This window comes from Pinus tabuliformis, chromosome 1_2 (assembly GCF_031772625.1).
Source record: "Pinus tabuliformis cultivar Carrire ecotype Pingquan chromosome 1_2, CPIR1, whole genome shotgun sequence".
NCBI classification, from domain to species: Eukaryota; Viridiplantae; Streptophyta; class Pinopsida; order Pinales; family Pinaceae; genus Pinus; species Pinus tabuliformis.
Genome location: NC_142298.1, coordinates 97311697 through 97329765, shown reverse-complemented (window position 1 = coordinate 97329765; position 18069 = coordinate 97311697).

Sequence of the window (18069 nt, the reverse complement as noted above, 5' to 3'; positions counted from 1 at the left end):
ACGATTACGGTAGTAAAAATCCTGTTGATGGATCGAAATAAGCAGAATCTTCTCATAAAAATCCATCAACCTCAGCTCCCGGTTCCGATCCACTACAGATCGAGAAACCTAACCCTGACTTAGTAATAAAACCGCCCGCCAAGGGTGTACTTCGAAGGTCTGCTTTCAATCCACATGCGAGAGCAGCTCAGAATTACAGCATTGTTGAGGATTTAGCTGTTTCACCCTCGGCAATGTCGGCTTTAGAAGTGCTGCAATCATGCCCAGCACAGCGAAAATTACTTTTGTCGGCTATAGGAGCTGTTGATGTTCAGGACCCGAACCTGATAATCTTTGATCTAGAAAATAGTACACCACATCTCCCTCATCAGATGGCTTTCCAGATTCTAGTGATAGTAAAAAATAGGCCTATTCATCGGACTGTAATTGATGAAGGAGATTCCACATGTATTATGTCGATTCAGTGTTGGAGATCGCTTGGTTCTCCTTCGCTGAACCAATCCCCGACAATTCTTAAGGCCTTTGATGGCCGTGGGTTCCATCTGTTTGGCATTTTATAAGATTTGCCTATAGGGGTTGAAGGAAAAACCGGTAGTCTAGATGTGGAGGTGGTTGATGCCCCTCTAGACTACAACCTTCTTTTGGGTCGAAGTTGGTCTGACGCTGTGACAACGGTCGTTTCATCGGTCTTCAGAGTCATAAAGTTTCCACATAATGGCAAGATCGTGACAATAGACCAGCTGGCTTATTTTTCATCCGACCCAGCCTCTTCAGAGAGTATCCAGCATGTCGGTAAAACGACTATCCCTTATAAGGATGTTGGCGTAGGATTAGTTAAAGATTCCGGTTTACTGGGAACTTTTCCTTTTCCTTCGATCAACGCAAACCCTTCATTCGCATCCATTCATATGATTACTTCAGACACTATTATTTACGATGATCCTTGGATTGTCCCATCTGAATCTGAGATAGACTCATTCGGTGATGCAATGCCTTTGAGTCCATATGAAATTTCTTATGAGGCCGTGCAGTCTTTTTCCGACCCAAGTTCAACCCAAATCGACCAAATGAATGTGGTCCATGAGGAATCCCTTTTCGCATCAACCTCGGAGTTAATAACGTTTCCGAAGTTGTCTCATCTGACGAACAACTTTGTGAAATCCTATGCGTAGACGATTTACCATGGGAAGATCTCCATCATAGATCTTCGTTTTTACCTGAGGATGATCATTTTGAAAACAATTTCTCATCAATCTTTATAGCTGAATATGTCAAAGACGCTCAGAGTCCAATGAAACATCCTGATTCAGAGCTGAATTTGGGAAATGTTTCTCGCACTATTCCCATTGACATTTCAGTGAAGCCTGGAATTGTTGAACACATTCATATAGGTGCCTCGTGTTCAGATGATGAAATTCAAACATACAAGGCCCTATTTCAGGAATTCTGCGACGTATTTGCCTGGTCCTATGAGGAAATTCCAGGAATTGATCCCTCCATTGTTGTTCATGAGATCAAGACTTACCCGGACGCTAAACCCGTTCGGCAATGTCTGCGTCAGATCCACCCTCGGAAAGAAACTGCAATTAAAGCAGAAGTTGAGAAGCTGTTGAAAGCAGGTTTCATTTATCCGATCCCGTTAATGGATTGGGTATCGAATATTGTTCCGGTTAACAAAAAGCAAGGAACAATAAGAATATGTATCGACTATAGGGATATCAATCGTGCTTGTCGGAAGGAAAACTATCCAATGCCCTATATCGATCAAATAATTGATGATTGTGCCGGCAGTGAAGTATTTTCCTTTAAGGACGGTCTTTCCGGTTACAACCAAATCAATATTCTACCTGCCGATCAACCAAAAACGGCTTTCATTTGTCCATGGGGAACATTTGCTTATTGCAAATTACCTTTTGGGCTTAAGAATTCCGGAGCCACTTTTCAAAGGGCGATGTCTTATGCATTTCATGACATCAAGCACATTGTGCAACCGTATCTCGATGATTTTCCCGCTCACTCCTTACGTCGAGCTGATCACCTTGTCCATTTACGAGCAATTTTTATGAGGTGTAGGCATTATCGTATACGGTTGAACCCACACAAATGTGTCTTCTACATCGAAGTGGGACGATTGCTGGGATTTGTAGTTTCAAAAGTCGGCATTCGCGTCGATCCCTCGAAGGTCGAAGCTATCATCAAATTGCCTCCTCCTTCGAGTTTGCGCCAACTCCAAAGTTTGCAAGGGAAATCAAACTTTTTACGCCGATTCATTCCTAACTACGTTGAGATTACCAAGGGTTTTACCCGATTGTTGAAACAAAATGCTCAATTTTCTTGGGATGAGATAGCTCAGAAATCTTTCGATGCGCTAAAGCACGCGTTGACCCATGCACCGTTGCTGCATCCTCCCAACTACAACCAGGATTAATTTTTGTACCTCGCCGCCGCTCATTCCACCATTGGAATGGTCTTAGTACAGGAAGATGAATTTGAAACGGAACATGTGATATATTATCTTAGTAGGACGTTAAATTCCACTGAGCTAAAATATTCGCATGTGGAGAAATTGGCCCTGGCAGCTGTTCAGGATGTCCAGCGTTTTCGTCATTACATTCTTCTCCGTAAAACTACAGTCATTTCGGATTGCAACCCTATGATCTATATTTTGACTAAACAATTGCTAGGGGGCAAGTAATCTAAATGGATTGTTATCTTGCAAGAGTTCGACTTGGAGTTTGAAAAATCTAAGTCTAAGAAATCTTTAGTTTTTACGGAATTGATGTGTGATTTCCCACGTGTTGACACGAAAACTGTGGCAGAGGAACCAATTGCGGATGACTCTGTGTTTCTCATCAGCACTTTAGATCCGTGGTATGGGGATATAATTGTCTATCTCCAAACCCAATCCTTTCAGCCCGAAGCTTCAAAGTTGGAACGCTGAAAAATTCGATTCCAGTCCCAACAGTACAAAATTATTGGAGATACTCTTTATCGTCGTGGGGCAGATTTGGTTTTTCGTCGTTTCTTAACTCATGAAGAGGCAGAAAGGGTTATGAATGACTATCATTCTGGAGTGTGTGGCGGTCATATGTCTGGGTATGCCACAGCTCAGAAAGTGTTGCGTGCTGGCTACTTCTGGCCGTCCATGTTTAAAGATTGTATCATTGCAGTCCGAAAATTCCACAACTGTCAAGTGTTTGATCGGAAGATGCACGGACCACCTACTCCTCTCCACCCTATAATTGTCGTTGGTCCTATTGCTAAATGGGGTATCGACTTTATTACATGTAACCCTCACTCGGCCGGGGGGCATGCGTATATCATCCTTGCGGTTGATTATTTTACTAAGTGGGCCGAGGCGATGCCTACATTCGAGGCTGACGGCAAGATAGCTGCGATTTTTGTATTCAATCATATTATTGCTAGGTTTGGTGTCCCACAAGCGATAATCACTGACCATGGGCGCCATTTTCGAAACATTATGATGACAGAACTTACAAGCCAGCTTGGTTTGCGTCATGATAGTTCTACTCCTTATTATCCCCAAGCAAACGGTTTGGTTGAGTCCATCAACAAAGTTCTAGTTATCATGATCCGACGAATCATTGGTATTCATCGGTCGAATTGGCACAACATGTTATTTTCAGTGCTTTGGGCGTACCGAACCTCAGTGAAAACATCAACAGGGTTCACTCCTTTCCAACTAGTTTATGGTTTGGAAGCAGTGTTGCCCATTGAATGCGAAATCCCATCACTTCAAATGGCTGTCAAATTTCTTCCAGCTACTTCTGAAGAGGAGAAGCGTCTATTATACTTAGCTAAATTAGATGAGACTCGACGTGACGCTGCATTGGCAATCGAGACTCACGCAAAAAGGATGAAAGCTTAGTATGATCGCAACGTGACCCCTCGTAATTTTTCGGAATGAGACCTAGTGCTATTATATGATCAAGCTAACGATAAATTAGGTGCTGGAAAATTCGTTCCTATGTGGCATGGGCCCTACATTGTCAAGCGAAAGCTAGCAAAAGGGGCCTATGAGCTGGTAGATTTTGATGGGGACTCTTTGGGTAAGCCCAGAAATGGACTTTACCTAAAGAGGTATTATGCTTAAATGATGGGTATGGAGACTTAGTTAGGTTAGTTTTTTCTTTCTAGCTGGTGTGTTTGTTAGTATAGACAGTGTGCTTAGCTTAGAGAGTGTGCTTTTCGTCGTTATTCTGGCTTATCTTGGTTTTACTCTTGATATTGCAGATGTCGACGCCTCTCCAAATGTACATTGGTTTTGCTGATGGTGCTTGTCGTAGTACACAGAATATCTCTTCCGAAGCTTGGGTTATCTATTCGCCCTCTGACGAGTTAGTTTCTATGCATGGGGTGAGCCTCGGTCAAACAACAAAAAACATTGCAGAATACAGTGCAGTGATTGAGTTATTATCTGAATCTATTTCGTTTGGGATTCGGAGTTTGATAGTGAGGTTAGATTCTGAACTCGTTGTATTACAACTTAATAGAGTATATGCCATTAGAAATCCAGTGTTATTAAGGTTATTTTTGAGAGTGCGCCTCTTGGAACGTGAATTTGATTACATTGAATATCAGCATATTCCAAAGTCATTAAATACATTAGGAGATGCAATTGCTTCTCGAATGTTAGACAGACATTTGCGGTAATCATAAATGAAAATTTAAAAACATTTCATCATACATGTTTAACAAGATAAGCCGGTAATAATGATATATATATAGATAGGAGTGTGTCAAAAATATACATCGTCTTCGATCATAGGTTGAAAAACAATCGGCAAAAATGATAAGTACAAAAAACCAAAAATGTCACATGTGTCTACAAAAAGTGACTAGCCAATCACTGGTGGTGCTCTCTATACGAGACCACTGCCCGCGCTACCCTACACAGGAACCTCCTGAAAGGTCCTGGGACTGCGACCACATAGCGCTGAAGTCGGATAGGAATATCGTCTATAGTCGTCTCTGGTATGTCCACCGTGAGACGCTCTAGGTCCTGTTCCAGCTCGGTTAAGGTCTCTGCGGCCGCATCCTGTGCGGCCGGTGCTGGTGCAACTGGTACTCTTGTCTCGAATGGCCAGATATTGGCTGGACGTTGTGGACCTACATCTACATTTTGAAATTTGTCACTGTCAGTTTTGAGACGATATAAAAACAAACAAAAAAGTAAATAATTTAAAAAACTTGTGAAAAATGAAGTACCTTTGTCGTCCCATTGTTCTCCCTATGGAAGAACCATGTTCGGATCACCGCGAAAATCTACTCCAGCATAAGGAAAGTCCTGAATCGCAAAGACCTGGTCCTCCAACCAGTGAAAGTAACCCGCAGGAAATCGAACAACTCCCGCTCCCTCATCGGGATGTCGGGCCATCACCGCAACCCATCGCATCAACTTTGGCTCCCGAGGAGGCCCAGCTGGAACAGTGAGATGCTGTGGGATTAGCATCAGAACCCTCTCTAGGGTAAAGCTCACAACTAGAGGCCCATACCCAAAGGTCTCTAATTGTCCGTTCTTTTCCCTAGTCAGTTGGCCCTTCATATTGGCCAACACAGCGTCACACCAATTGAAAATGGTGCCTCGGTAGCAATCTATCGCCATCCGCATTTGGGACCCGGTGGAAATGTGCAAGGCGGCTGCACCGCAGAGTCTGGTAACTGTAAATGCAATTACCATAAGTTCAGGCAGGGATATGTATTTGATTTCTATCCCTTTCTCCTGGTTCTGATTGTTGCACCACTCTAGCCGGAGGCTAGCAAGGGATTGGCCACCCGGCCTAGTCCCGGACAGAGTTAGTTGCTCGCCCCTATTAGGCAAAACAGTGAGAAAATATATGTCAGAGGGCTCTATCTCGAGCTGGTGCCCTCCGATGTAGAAGCATTGATCCTGGACGTTCCACCTTTCAACCAGCCATTCTAAGAATCGCACCTGGGCCCTCGTGCCAAGTATGGCCCAGTATTTGTAGAGACCGCATGCCTTCAAAGCATCAATGGAGGGTTGATGATCTATTGCGGCCAAATCGACATCTTCGTGTTCTATTTCGCGCCAATCAAGCATGGTGGGCAATCTACACACCAGAAAACATTCATTAGAATTCATTAAATCAAAATTTGATGGTTTGATTTTGAGTTTTAGGGTTTTGAAATTGCTTTGCGCGGAGTACGCACCCCGCGTTCAGAAAGAGAGCATATGGACACAGCTGTTCTGAAGGTAGGCTACGTACTCCGACCATTTTCCCATTAACGAAAATGTCGAGGTACGCAGGTCGCCCGTTGGGCACCTGCATACCCCGAAAGGCGGATCCTAAAACCCCAAAGCCCTCAAAAAATCAAACTAAGGCTTAAAATGAAGTTCTAAACAAATGAAAACAAAGATGAGGATGTTGTGAAATACCTGAAAGAGACGGCACTCGATTCCGACGGTCGGATTCTCCACAAAGTCCACGGGAAGTTTCTTGCCAAAAGCCCTTTTCTCTCCCTCAACAGTAAAATGGTAAAAATGACATGGTAAAAGGTCTTTTTATAGGCTTTTTGGATAAATGAATGCTAAATTTGTTTATTTTTCATGGAAGGATATTTCTCAATGCATTTTTGCTTATCTTAAATAGGTATGAGTAATGTGTCGTTTTTGTGCAGGACAATAGGACTTTCAAGGAAAATTATCATTTTTCACGAACCAAAATGCCAGAGTCATATTTTAAGCCCTTTTCTGACTCCTAAAACATGAAAAGATCGCCGAGCGTTTCTTTTACACTCGTTAAAATGGAATTAAAAGACGGTCCCCTTATAGCTCTTTTCTGACCGTAAAAAATAGGAAAAGATTGCCGGGTTTTTTTCGTTTCAAACTCGATATGGAAATAAAACGACGTGTCCTTGATCGCTTTTTACTTTTCAGGTCAGAGGCACTAATCATGAAAGTACTCCTTGGTCGCAAGACTAAGCGGTTCTCTCAAGTATTATTTTATACTTTTTCGGGCTTGGGAGACACAACTTTACGAAAAAGTTCAACCTGGAGTCTTCTTTAGTTTTTTCAGACTCTCTAAAAATGAAAAACGCCGAGTTTCTCCTATACTGGACTCGTTAAAATTTCACAGTAAAGGACCTATTCGATTACAAACAGGAACGGACCACTCCTTCTTAGGGTTCGAATCAAAACTAAGTTGGACTCATCCGAAGGATGAGCTTATAATCAAGCATATGTTATCCTCCTCAAGCTTGTAAAAAATAAAGAGGTACTTGCCAGAAATGGTGGGGGAAAAGAGAGAAAAATGAGCCCATTTGTTATCCTTTGTCTCAGAAGAAGCCTTATTACCACTCTTGAACACGACACTTTTCATTCACCTGGGTTGGGAAATCCTTTGCCTCACAGTTGATCAAGCCACATTGAAAGTCTTTAGCCGGGTATTAACTTTGGGTCAAATGTCACCAAGCCATCTGTCGTGTCGTTATGTGTTCAAGAGGTCTCTGCAATAAACATTCATCTGCAAAATACTCGTCATCCATCTTGACCATCCCTGAGTCAGTCCTTACAGCTACATTTCTTCAACTTGATCTATGATTTCGTGTTGTGGGCTTGCCTGCAACGGGTCGCTTTCTATCGACATTAGCACATTATCTAGAAAGATGACCTAGGAATTGTCAGTACCTTGAAGTCTGCATGCATCAATGGCAGGTTTCTCGCCTTTGACGACAATTTACATCATTGACTTTCGATCGAAGGATTCCGTGAAATGTTCGACATCAACTCATTCATTCACATCTCATGGATTGTACTGGGTACTTTGAGAACCATTGACATCACTGGTGGTCTCTCTCACACTTGTTAACAGTTTACATCATTGACTGGTAATCAAGTGGTTTCTACCATGTTCGACATCAACTCATTTATTCGCATGGATAGAATCGTACCTGTTCGGGAAGTAGAAATGAAGACCCTGTATCTAGTTTCCACCATCCAGACTGCGAGGAGTTTTGTATTCATTATACAGTAGACTAATCATAAACAGATGGCTGCGTCCATATTGTGTCTACAAAAGTCTATGATTATGATGTACTGCAGAATCATTCCTGTATCAGAGCAGTAGATAGTCAATTAGTTAAAGTTTTCAATCTGAGTATGCGAATGCCTACCTCAGCGATGATATGATCATATATATGTATTTTGTGTTGAATACTTGCAGGTTTTGACTGGGCTCTCCACAAGATAATCCTTGAAATGATAAAGTACTTCACCCTTCCTAGATAAAATGAAACCCTTGTCTACTACAGGCTTCGCACTTTAGGGGGCAATCTGTTACACTAAAATTTGTCACCATGACTATTTGCAGTTAGTATGGCTCCATCAACTGTCATACTATCCTCCTTGGCAAGCCTCATACCTCTGCTCTCCATGTCAAACTCCAAGAAAGAGAGAAATTCATTAAAAATCTATATATCTCTGGGTACGCAGTTTCTCTTAGCCTTACCTGCGTGTACGCACTCCAAGTTCACAATACCTGCATACTTGTACGCTCTGTATGTAAAGCAATGGGTGCGTACTCCTGTAAAGGTCAAAAGGCGCATGTTTCACTCCAAAAAAGTTACTTGTGGTCATTTCTAGAGCCTTTTAGAAGCTTGTTTGACGTGTATGAAGCGCCTCCAAATGGTTCATGTAACCCTACCAAATAGGAACTTATCCCATCAAGAGGGGAGCTATCCCATCCAAAGAGGGGCTTATCCCATTGATGTTGGACCTGAATAACTTCTTCTAGAGCACTATAAATACAGGCATTGGGCCAAAGGGAGGGAGGTTGAAAGCTGAACATTCCTAAGGGTAGATGCTGCTGGAATTAGGACTCCCTTGTAAAGCTTGAGAGGAGAGATTCCCATCCTTTCCTAGCCTTATTTGGGAGTGGGTGAGCTGATCAAAGTAAAGGAAAACTCTTGCTGGACCCTAGGAGGGACTTGCACAACACCAAGGCCCAGGTTGTAAAGGTTCCTTTTGTTACCTTTTAATGCAAATGAACTTATTTTTCTCAACAGATTGTTATTCATGGTTTGTTTCATATACTCCTTGGTCTGTATGATGGATATGTATTGTTTTATGAGTTTATCAGGTGCTATTTAATCTTTTGGCTTGTTATTGAATGCAGGCTTCGAAGAGAAGGAGGATCTCATCCGGATCGGTGAGGCTGGACTACTACAAAGCGTTGGACTAAAGGTATGTTAAAGATCCCCTGATTACTTGTATTTGCAATGCATGTTTAGAGAAAGGTAGCTTTATTTGTCTTGTTTGTCACTAGAAAGCTTTTGCTTGTAGGGAGGTCGGTTGTGTCCGCACTAACAACTCTTTCCGCATGACAGTCTCTATTCCTGATTTCGTCATCTAACCTGTGGTATGGAGATATAGTGATTTATCTCCAGACCCAAACTTTCCAGCCTGATACCTCTCGCTCGCAACAATGATGAATTTGATACTAAGCCAAATATTATCTGATCATTGGCAACACTCTTTACCATCTTGGTATCGATATGATTTTACAAAGGTGCCTCACACATGACGAAGCCGAGAAAGTTTTGAATGATTTCCATTCAAGTGATTGTGGTGGACACTTATGTAGTTATGCTACCACATAGAGGATTCTCCGTGCTGGTTACTTCTGGCCTACCATATTTAAAGATTGCATAATTTCCATCAGAAGTTGTCATGCATGCCAGATCTATGACCTTAAAGCTAGATTACCACCTACACCACTGCATCCTGTCGTCGTTGTTGGACCATTCACCAAATGGGGCATTGACTTCATGACATGTAACTCCACCTCGGCTGAGGGGCATGGGTACATTATACTTGCCATTGACTATTTCATAAAATGGACTGAGGTGATGCCAACAATAAACAACAGTGGAAAGCCGGCTGCACTTTTATTTTTCAACCACGTGGTTGCCCGTTTGGTGTACCACAGGCTATAGTTACAGATCGTGGGTCGCATTTTTGCAATCACATGATGAATGAGTTAACTGCTAAGTTAGGGATTTCACATGATAGTTATACTCGTTAGTATCCACAAGTTAATGGACAAGTTGAGGCCATCAACAAATTCCTGAAGCGAATGTTTCAAAGAATGATAGGGGTTCATAAACAAAACTGGAATTTAATCTTATACTCTGCCTTGGGGGCATATCAAACCTCAGTGAGGAATGCAACTAGATTCACACCCTTTCAATTGGTGTATGGTCTAGAGGAAATATTGTCGATACAATGTGAGATTTCATCTCTAAAACTCGCGATTGACCTGTTACTCGACACTCTTGATGAAGAAGCGCATTTCTTAGAACTCATCCATCTAGATGAAATCCATTGTGAAGCTGCATTGGCTAACGAAGTGCATAAGAAATGAATCAAGGCGCAATACAACAGAAATGTCAAGCCTCACATTTTCTCAGAAGGAGACTTGGTCTTGCTTTATGATTAGGAAGTTGATAAACTAGGAGCAGGAAAATTTGAACCACTATGGATGAGTCCTTATATTGTCAAGCATGTTTTGGCAAAAGGTGCCTATGAGTTGGTGGATTATGATGGAATTCAATTGTCACAACCCTGGAACAGGTTGTATCTCAAACATTACTATGCTTATTTGAGAGTAGTAAAATCAGTGTAAATATGATTTAATTGCATGTGTGTTTCAGTGTGTCTTTTAGATTTTTTTGTGGTTACATAATCCACTTTGCATTTGCTGCAGATGTTGGAATCTTCGGAACCATTTGTTGGTTATGGCAATGGTGCTAGTTGTAGTACGTAGAACCTATCTTCTGCAGCATGGGCCATTTTCACTCCAAGTGGCGAGTTAGTGAGCTTTCAAGGGATTTGTATCGATCGTTAACGAACAATATCGCTGAGTATAGCACGTTGATCGAACTTATCTCTGATGCCATTTCACTTGGCATTTGTCGAACCATCGTTAGGCTAGACTCACAAATCGTCATACCACAACTAACAAATGTTTATGCCATCCAAAACCCAACAATTTTTCGTATGTTCCTTAGAGTTTGTATTTTGGAAAGAAATTTTGAGTACATTCAATATCAACATATGTCCAGAAACTTTAACACATTAACCGATTCATTAGAAAACTATGTGTTAAATAGACATTTGCGACACATGTAAAAGTAAATTTTCAATTCACAACATTAGTTGAATAGGATTGCATATAACCATATATAAAAACCATAAAAGTAATTAGGTGTTTTAAAGGTTTTACAAAATTTGTGTCCAAGACATGTTTGGTCATCTGACCTAAAAACTCAAAATGCATGTAAAAATCATCCTAGGTAGACCTAGTGATGCTCATGATAACAGGTCATAGCCTAAGCTATCATGCAGAAGAGCTGCATCCAATGGCCAAGAATGCCAATAGTATGGCGTTGCAGCCGCATAGGTAACTCCTCGATCCAGACATCCAAAATACTGAGGGTTAATCCCTCTACATGATCCTACAACTCTGCTAGTGTCTCGGCCAAATCCAAATGCTAGAGAACTTCTCTCCCAACATTTCTCTGCACTAGTCCACTTGTCTCCTCTTGGTGTCTCATAGGTCGAATAGTACCAAAATATGCAAGCATGAAAATGATTTTGGTTTAGTCTTGGAAACATCAAAACATAAAAACATGTAGAAACTTAAAAATAAAAAAAACATTTGGTCAAAAAAAAAAAAACAATTTACCTATAGCACCCCAATGAGCGCCCATTAGTAAACTCAACTTTGGATTTCCACAAAAATCAATCCCTACGTATGGATTCTCCTCGATGACAATGTGTTGTTGATTGAGCCAACTGAAGAATGCAATTAAAAATGTAATCGATGATTGACCAGCATGTCAAGCCATCAATTCGACCCAACTCTGCAACTGTGGATCTCTAGGACCAACTACACCCAGTGTTACATGCTGAGCGATCCATAGATAAAATTATTGGTCTTACTTCTCTTTACCTTTGTCAAATTTTCTTTTATTGAACAAAGTACTGCATCACACTAGTTGAATAAAATTGGCTCAAGACACTCAAGTGCATACTACCTGTATGATCTGTTCGCCAGATGAAGTGTCACACTATCTGCCAACTTTGGGATGGTGAAAAGGATTGTTCTCAAAGGCAAATCATGAATATATTTGATGATTATCTTTTTGTCCTTGCTAGGCTATGTACCTAGCTGAATAAATTGTCAAACATAGTCCCTCACTGATTCCCCTCCATGGGAAGAACCTGAAAGAGATATGGGGGCACCACATCTCAACAACCTTGTAAGGAAATAAACTTCATCGATCATAATAGTGACCACTTTGTCCCTTATGTGAAAAGCCTGATCTATTGGATCCCATGCATGAACTAGGAACTGCAATAGTTCTGATTGTTGCCTCATTCCGGACAACATGAAGTATTTGAGCAACCCACAGTTTTTGAGGGCCTCAAATGTACCCAGATTATTTAGGGAAACCACATCTTGGTATCCATGTTTTCTTTTTTGATAGGTAATAGACATTCTAATCTGATGAAAGCTTGAAATCAAACCATAAGCCTAGTTATGATGCATTTCATGAAAAAAAACTAGAGAAAGTTTTGGCCAAACAAGTGAATCAAGTTTGTGGAACTTGTCTAGTGCAGCCCAAGCAAGGAGACAGTGTGTTACAGTGTAGCTAACCTTCTATCAGGGTGCTCCCCAGCACAGGTTTTGACATGGAATCCTGCTCTGATCCCAGGGCAAAATTTTCTAACCCTAGGGGCCCTAAAACCCCTAAAAACTTGCATGAAACTGTAAAAGAATGACATGAAAATAAAGATGAGGGGTAGATCTCCTACCTAGTCTAGATGACACAAGAAATTATCCACATAATCTCTCACAATTAGCTGCTAAAGATCAAGGTAAAAAAAAAGGTCAGAGCACAAACTGAATGGTAAATGTCAAATGGTGAAAATAACATGGTAAATTCTTGTTTTTGCGTTTATTTCATGATCATTAAATGAGTAAAATTTAGTATTTACCTATTTTTACCAATGAAGCAGGTATGTTTGGTCCGTTTGGTGTTGCTTTGAATAGATTTATAGCTGATTTACATAATTTGATGTGAAAGATCATGAATTTTACTTTCACCACAGAGCATACTTTTATCTTTTTTTGAGGTCTGTTAAAAAAAAAAAAACAAAGCCCTCGGAGTCCTCTTTAAGCTCTTTTCAGACTCTTGAAATATGAAAATATTGTTGAGCACTTGTCCTTTTTAGCTCGTTAATGGATTGGAAACGAAATCTACTTAGTATAACTTTAACCCTTTTCCAGACTAAGATAGATTATTTATGAAAAAGGAACACATTGATCGAACATGGTGAATAGGTTCTTTGTTGTATTGTTTTACACTTTTTCAGACTTGAGAGACAAATATACAAAAAAGAACTTGTGGAGTTTTCTTTTTGCCCCTTTTCAAACTCTCTGAACATGAAAATCATTGAGTTATCATTGTCATTAAACTCGTTAAAACATCAAATAGCGACAAACTTGTCCATCATGACAAGACCAAGTTTCACCTTCGCTAGACTCGTTAAAACATCACATAGCAATGGATTCATCTGAAGAGTGGAATTATACAACAAGCATATGTTATCCTTCTAAGGCTTGATAAAAAAAAAGGCACTGGTTAGCAATGACTGGGGAAAATGGGAAAAGGGGTAAACCACTTTATGGCAGCAAGTTGCTCTTGAACATGACACTTTCACTTCATCACTGTGACTATTTGGGTTGGGTAATATGCTTGATGGTCATCATAACTTGTTCTATCATACCATCCATTACTTTGATTTTGGATCAATGCTTCCAATCCATTCAGTGTCTCTGACATGTTCAAGAGAAGTCACTCAATTTAAATTCATCCTTTGCAATACTCATAAACCTTCATTTCATGATCGCCATTCCTAAACTTTGTGTCATCAGTCACATTCTGTCTTCAAAAATAGTTACACTCATTTCGTGTCTTTTATGTGGGGTATATCAAGGCCCTCTTGTGATGAGTTTCTTCTTGTTGACATTAGCACATTATCCAAGAAGTGGACTTAGAAACACCCTTCAAGTACCTTGAAGCTTGCATGTATCAATGCTAGGTTTCTCGCTTCCAGTGATAGGTTGACATCATTGCCCTTCAACTGAAAGACTTTGTATGGTGTTCGATGTAAAAACATCCATTCACACCATGCAGAATGTACTGCGGTACCTTGAGGATCATTATCATTATCAGTGATTTCTCTCGCGTCTGTTAATGGATTATATCATTGGATGGTAATCAGATAGTGTCTTCCCATGTTTGACTTCATATCACATATTCACATGGTTAGACTCGTACTAGAGAAAACAAATGAATGAGATAGAAGACCCCGGATCTAGTTTCATCTATCCGGGTCGCGATTTCAGGAAAGTACCAAATCATCCATACAATGGCTTTACATTGATGGTCATCCTATCATGGGTATAGATCTGTAGACGGCTATCTATGTACTTGAAATGAAAGTTTATATGCTGAGCATCGACATGCCTTCCCTTAGTAATTCATTAGAAAAAATCAAAATATCATGATACTATGTATTTTAATTGATGTAGGCTACCATCCACTTTGGAACCTCCTGATCACATCGTAGAGCATATCACTTGACATTAACATTTTCGACTTCATGCTTTACGGGGCAGATGTTATAGATCCATTTGGTCACATCACTCCCATCGTTCAGATTAGTACTATTTAGGCTCATCAAACCCAAATTCAGTTGCTACATGCCCTAGACAAGTCAACACTTTGAATGCCTTCTTCCCTGAGAGTTTCTTGGCCTGAAGCCCTCCAGAAATGCCTCCTTGAGGGACCAACATAGTCTTGGTCAAGGGTAAGTGTGCTTCAATGTAAGTAGGCCCATGTCAGGGTGCTTTCAAGAGAACTTAGGCCCATTTTGACTTGTGCTAGGTGAGATTGAACGAAATCATCATAGGGCTCTAGGAATATTATTATCTTCTGGAGCCATCTAGAAGATTCCCACACTTATCATCTCCTATGAGCTCGAAATTGGATAGGGAATGAGTTAAGTAAGCTCCTATCCTCTCATCCCTTCCTCGATGGAAACTAACTCTAAGTTTGGAAGGCCATTCAATACCCTCATTTATGACCATACCTCCTCCATTTTCCTATAAATTGAGCACTCATCTAAGTGATTAAGGGATGGAATTTGAGAATTTGTAAGGAGATACTATTGGTGTGATGTTTGAGACTATAAGAAAGTATTGTTATGATGCCCGAGTGTTGTGATTTTGATGTGATGTTGGTTGGAACCCAAGCTAGAAGAGTGACAATGGATCAGACTTCATGGTTGTAATTCTTCCTTCTACTTAACAAAGTTGTTTACACCTTTTCCCATATTCTTGTCTTTATGTGTGATGATAATATGTGTAAATGCTTTCGATTCCATTTGCTTATAGTAGATAGATCTCTTGCTTTGACTGGTTTTTGTCCTATGTTTATGCTTGCAGGTACCTGTCGAGCAGATTAAGTTCGAGAAGGAGCGATGGGAGCCAAACAAAGGAGACAAAGGGAAAGCGAAAGATAACAAGTAGGTCCCTTGTCTTATTTATCTTCTATAGAAAAAGGTTAAGCTCTTTAAATATGTTTTTCTAGGTGTAGCTACCCACCTAGGGAAATTGTGTTTATCCGTAGATGCAAAATTCCACATAACAACCCTTGGAAAGATATACCTTCTAAATGATTTTCCTTCTCACACTAAGCAGTTGTTCATGTACTCTTGCAATCTGCTTGCACTAGTACAAGTATAGAACTTATGTGAGAAGTATATTTTACACTTATACTGAAGACTTATGTTTTCATGTAGGGTCTCTAAGGCTCAAGGCTTGGAGCACTCTGTTCCTGTGACAAGACACTTGTCCTTGTACTAGAACAGAGCTTCCTACACCAAGTATTCCAATTTACTTTTGAGAAAAATAGAAGAGAATGCTAACTATAAAAAGAATTGAAAATGAGAGAAAAATTTGAAATAACTTGCACACGAAAAAAATACTTTAATCAATTGAATCTTGCAAATAGGAATAAACCTCTAAGATGAAAATAATCTTCAAAAGTTAAAGCAAACTTTCTTCAGTCAAAGGGTTTTGCATGCAATCAAATCTAACTCAAAACATGTTCACTGTAATATTTCACATTACTTTTAATCCTTTTCCTTAAATCATGAGATGCAAATATAAATTAAGATATTGCAACAAAAATCTTTTCTATTTCATGAAGTCATCCTTAATCTTTAGGAAATTATATTTTAGTATTAGAAATGCCTCCTTCTAATGATGAATGCTTTCTTTGTAGAAATAGATTAAATCATATAAAGGAAAAGGAACGAAACACTTGTTGTAAATGAACTAGAGAACCAGAGTGCAAGATCCTACATGCACTGGTGTAGGAATGATCTTATCTACATGATCCAAGCGAAAGCAAACTAGAAAAGAAATTACAGGAAACAAAGTAATTCAATTTAACTTTCGCACAACAGATCTGTTCACACTTTCACTATTTAATGAAATAAATCAGAATTTGTAAGAAAGATGGAAATTAAGATTCAAACCACCCTTCTGCAAATAAACAGAGTTAACATACCTTTAAGATAATGAAAGAAAGAGAGTAAATGAGTTGGGATTGCTGGGCCCTAGACAACTAGCCTGTTTCTGATTTTAGAAAATGAAAACCTTCAGCACGTTAATAACATATCAATGAAGAATTAAAATGCAGAATGAGAAAGCCATGGTGTAGCTCCTTGTATTAATTCCAATTAGCAAATATACATTTGAGTTCAAGTCCAACCTAGAACAAGGGCGACAACGAGATTACAAATTAACCATAAATTACAACTATAATGCTATCACTATCACTTGCTAATGTAGTTCTATCAAGCTATATTTTATACAACCCTTCAGCCTATGGCCGTAACTAAAAATTACACAGTCATTCCAAATCAAGCCTTTTGGCTGAAACGAAATATCAAACAAAATTGCAAAATTAAGCCAGTAGCTATAATAAGGTGTAGACTATGCATTGGCCATAGACTTGATCCTTGGCCATATCCCTGACTATCCTCCACTTTGAAATCAACTCCAAATGACCGCAACTGAACTGGACGACATGGACCAAGATGCCAGCGTGAAGTGATCAAGCTTTTGCGGAGATCGTAGAACGGATAGTTGTCAGTAGTGCAGGAATCTACCTGCACTAGATCAAATTAGTTTAATGATTAATACATTAGCTTATCAAATACTTTAGGAAGGTAAATATAAGTTACAAGAAATATTAAAGGCATGAAATCTATTTAAAATGATTAATTAAGCACCTAATAAACCTTGAACATGAAATATGATGTTTATGTAGGAATAGAAAATATTCTTGGACTAGTGCAGGAATGAGGAGGTTTATGGAGATAAACAGAGGTTAATGATTGTGGGCTTGTAACAGGAAGGGGGTAAAAATAGATATTTTTGGCTTACCAACATCCTCCCATCCCTATGTTGTTGTGTGTCCTCACACAACCTTTACCTGCTGCAAAAATCTTCAACATAGGGAGCCATATTTCAATCCTACACTTGGATATTGATCCCTGCCTTCACTACCTTCATCTTCTTACCTCAATTTTTCTTAAGTTGTTTGGTCACCTTATTTAGGCTCTTGTAGCATTTAGAAGCCTGAAACTTCCATACCTTCACTTGACATTTCTATTCTTTGACCTCTTCTGGCAACTCTATCTTGCCTTGCTTCTGCGAGGTCTGCTCCTTCATGACTTGGTTTAATGCCTCTAAGTCATGAATTTGTTGTTCGAGTTCTACTACACAGTTATTTAGATAGAGGGTAGAGGTCTCTGTTGACATCTCATCTAGTCCAAGCACTTTTTCTGCAACAGATTCAAAACATGTATCATTGTTGCAAAGACCAAAGTTACCTTGGACATCCAACTTTTGCATCATAATATCACCAAGGGTTTCTGTGCCAAGA